The sequence below is a fragment of the Berghia stephanieae genome, chromosome 2 (genome assembly GCF_034508935.2).
Source record: "Berghia stephanieae isolate SIO BIC M18660-M18661 chromosome 2, UCSD_Bste_1.3, whole genome shotgun sequence".
NCBI classification, from domain to species: domain Eukaryota; kingdom Metazoa; phylum Mollusca; class Gastropoda; order Nudibranchia; family Aeolidiidae; genus Berghia; species Berghia stephanieae.
The window spans coordinates 14,037,268-14,041,460 of record NC_088361.1 but is presented as its reverse complement, the minus strand read 5'-3'; positions in this window follow the sequence as shown (position 1 = coordinate 14,041,460).

Below are 4,193 nucleotides of genomic sequence, written 5' to 3'. Positions count from 1 at the left end.
CGCAATATTCACTAAATGTGCTCAAAACGCTTTACAAGGGGTCCCTGGTCAAGAGCAACATTTGACATGTAGGACGGGGCATGACGCCTGTTAGGCGATATTACAATTTTTCGGACAAAGACAACACTGTTAACGGCCAGGTACTCATTTTACACCTAAGTACGCTGAGAGAATGTGAGTAAAGAACCTTTTCCAAGGACTCAACTATGCGCCGAGCGCGAGGCTCGAACCAAGAACCTTCCCATCCGAAAGCGAGTGTCATTCCACTAGACCACATAGCCGCACAACTATTAAATATTTATCTTTCAACTCAATGACACAATAATGGAGTAATTCACCATATTATTTGTATAAAATTTTCAGTGACGGATAATTCGCATTTTGCAGATGAATGCGTTGTACTTGAACTTTACTTCAATTTGTTCTCGAATTTAATGATTTAACTTAAAGAATACGATTAGATAAGATAGATAATGCTTAGGTAATTCATCGCATAAAAAGGACATTTGTTTACAAAGTGTATACTACAAGTGCGGCTATGTGGTCTAGTGGTATGACACTCGCTTTCGAATCGGAAGGTCCTGGGTTCGAGCCTCGCGCTCGGCGCATAGTTGAGTCCTTGGAAAAGGCTCTTTACTCACATTCTCTCACCGTACTCAGGTGTAAAATTAGTACCTGGCCGTTAACAGTGTTGTCTTTGTCAAAAAAAATTGTAATATCGCCTAACAGGCGTCATGTCCCGTCCTACATGTTAAATGTTGCTGTTGACCAGGGACCCCTTGTAAAGCGCTTTGAGCACATTTAGTGGGTATTGCGCTATATAAAGCTCAATTTTACAAGTATCTACATTAATCAAAATCTTCCACATACAAAGTTTAGTCAAAGAGATCGTTTTAAATCAACGTGTACATATATCCAGGTCTGACATCCGAACCCAATTAAGGGCCTAGTTTAACATTGTTGAACTGTAATGGATAATATTTTTCGTCATTTTTTTATACTGTGTCTTCTATCCCCTTATATCTGTTTTCCAACATGCTTTCTGTCTTTGTCTTGGAATGAGATTACTTGGTTTTGTCCTGGCCCTGGCCCGAGTCCTGGCTGGGAGGGAAACAGTCAAATACACAGTTATTGTTTTGAGAGATGATATTTTTTTCCTTGTAAATCATCCCCCTGTTATGTATTATTATATTTATTTTTAATGTATGATGTAAGCATCTGAGTGTATTCCTCCTTGTTGGATTTTATGCTTGTGTCCGGATGAGACTTAAAGGTGGTCTCAAACTAAGTACATTGATGGTATGCTCTTGGAATCTACATCTGATCCCTATTTGTTCCCAATTCCCCTTCGTCTTACTCTCTCTCTCTCTTGGGTGCTTTAATTGTAATTCTAGAACTTTCGACTATCCCATTTTCTTCCTTTTTACTGGCGCTGATATAACCTAAATGTGTTGCAAGCGCCGTAAAACCCTTAAAAACAAACAAAAAACAAACATCATTTTTTTTTTTTAGATTTCCATTACAACAATAGGCCCATATTGAATAACCTGTAAGTAAGGGCATGTCGTTTAAAATCATTTTGGGAGAAAATAATCTATTTATATCTATAAACCATAATCTTAAAATTTCAGAATGTCTAGACTGTGAGGCTATGTGGTCTTGTGGTATGACACTCGCTTTCGGATTGGAAGGTCATGAGTTCGAGCCTCGCTCGGCGCATAGTTGAGTCCTTGGAAAAGACTCTTTACTCACATTCTCTCACCGTACTCAGGTGTAAAATGAGTTACCTGGCCGTTAACAGCGTTGTCTCTGTTGGAAAAAAAATGGTAATATCGTCTAACAGGCGTCATGTCTCGTTCTACATGTTACGTGTTGCTGTTGGTCAGGGACACTTTGTAAAGCGCTTTGAGCACGTTTAGTGGATATTGCGCTATATAAAAGGTCAGGGGTTGTTTTTTTTTTTGTTTTTTTTTTTTTTTTTTTTTTTTGGGGGGGGGGGGTTTAGACCACATTCCTAAAAGAATTACAGATAGTATGGATATACAATTGCTATATTAATGCGTGGCTCAGCGGTACGGTCTTTGCTTCGTACCTGAACCGTACCGAGTTCGATCACCCGCCGCTGCTGCTCTGTGTGGCGTTCCAGTCTTCCCTTGGAATACACCATAGAGACAAATTTCCCCTAAGGTATGAATAAAGGGAATTTTATTAATTTTTAAAATTATTATTTTATGATAATTATAATAATAATAATTGAGCATTTATATAGCGCAATATCCACTTAACGTGCTCAATGCGCTTTACAAGGGGTCCCTGGTCAACAGCAACATTTAACATGTAGGACGAGACATGACGCCTGTTAGGTGATATTACACTTTTTCGGACAAAGACAACGCTGTTAACGGCCAGGTACTCATTTTACACCGGAGTACGGTGAGAGAATGTGAGTAAAGAGTCTTTTCCAAGGACTCAACTATGCGCCGAGCGAGACTCGAACCCAGGACCTTCCGATCCGAAAGCGAGTGTCATATCACTAGACCATATAGCCGCACAAAACAAAAAAAAAAAAGAATTTAGTTGTTGCTTTGGTTTTGTGATTTATGATCTCGAGCTTTTTCTTCTTTTAGGGAATTATAAATACTCTTCACCAGTCGTAACGTCACTTCCTTCCTAATGACGCATGGTAACTTAGTAACACTGGCTCTAAACTATCGGAACAATGGCGGACGCCCGTTAGAAATATTTATCCGGCGAGCATAAAAACGTATCTAGAGGGAAAAAAACCCCCATAAATTTGATGATGTTTTGACTTTTACACATTCTGATCACAAGGCATATGAAAAGTTCTAGCCAGCATGAAGAATAAAAAGTAATGATTTTCTTTGTTTAGAACCAAGATGGCTGCCGTTGCCGGGCGGCGTGACATCAGACCACTGAATCCAATTGTGGTCAAAACAAAATCAAAAGCTTGTTTACGATTGGTTCAGAGTTTTCTCCATTTGATTAAAGTAATATCTCAAAGAAAAATCCCCCCCCCCTCCCCAATGGAAAACAAACAGCCCACGGTAATAACAACTCGCCACGCTGACCTTGCGATAAAAACGAAAACAAATGAATCCACCTCAAGGTGACGGCAGGAAATACCACAAAAACCTGCCAAACCGTACTATTTATAGTACCCCCCTTTGAAAACTCATCAGTCTTGTTAAACAAAGAATACGAAAGGCCGATTTCATAATATTTTTTTTTCATTTACCAAGTTTAAAAAAATCACTAATACATAAAAATTGCCATGGAAAACGTGAAAAATAAAATCTGCCAAACTGCCAAACCGTTTTTTTTTCCTGCCAAACGACTTCAAATTCTGCCAAAAACAAAAAGGACATTTGGCAGAAAATCTGCCAAATTGGCAACCCTGGGTGACAGACGGGAACCCAGAAGATCGTTGTAAACAAGTTTCACAATCATAATATTATCCATTGATTTAGTCGTTGTCGTGGTGCTTTTAAAAACACGAATCATGAAATTTATAAGGAAAGAGACAGAAAGAAGATAAGGGGGAAAAAACGAAACGAAAGAAAGAAAAAAAAATTGATGAAAAACAATACTGGATTATCTTAATTCAATGTGTTTTTTATCAATGTGAGCTCTGGGCTGTGGTGAGCTGTGCTTGTATTTTACAAGCTCACGTAAATCGATAAAGTAAGACTGGAATAATATAATATGCTACTAGATCTAGATAACATTTAAAATGTGTTACTCATTATCATTGAGTTAAGGTTTGAAATTGCATAGCTTGAGAAATCAATTCAATTCTTATGTGAAGCGGTATATAGAGAATAGTATGAATTAAACAACGATTGAATCCTACATAAATACATCTATTTATTTATTTATTTATTTATTCATTATTTACTAGTTTTGGTTTATTTATAAATAAAAATAAAAATAAATAAAATTCCCTTTATCAGCGCTGCCTACTTTAAATTTCAAAAATTCGTAGTTTCCAAAAAAAATCCACTTTAAATAGCTTTGGCGCTCAGCATGATCCAAAAACGCTCCAAAGTCCTGAATATATTCAATTCAATTCAAAAGTTTATTTTTAGGCAATTGCCAATATAACTCATACAAGAATATAATATTTTCATCAACAAATCAAGTAAATAAAATTAATAATAAAGCAAGGCAAGCAA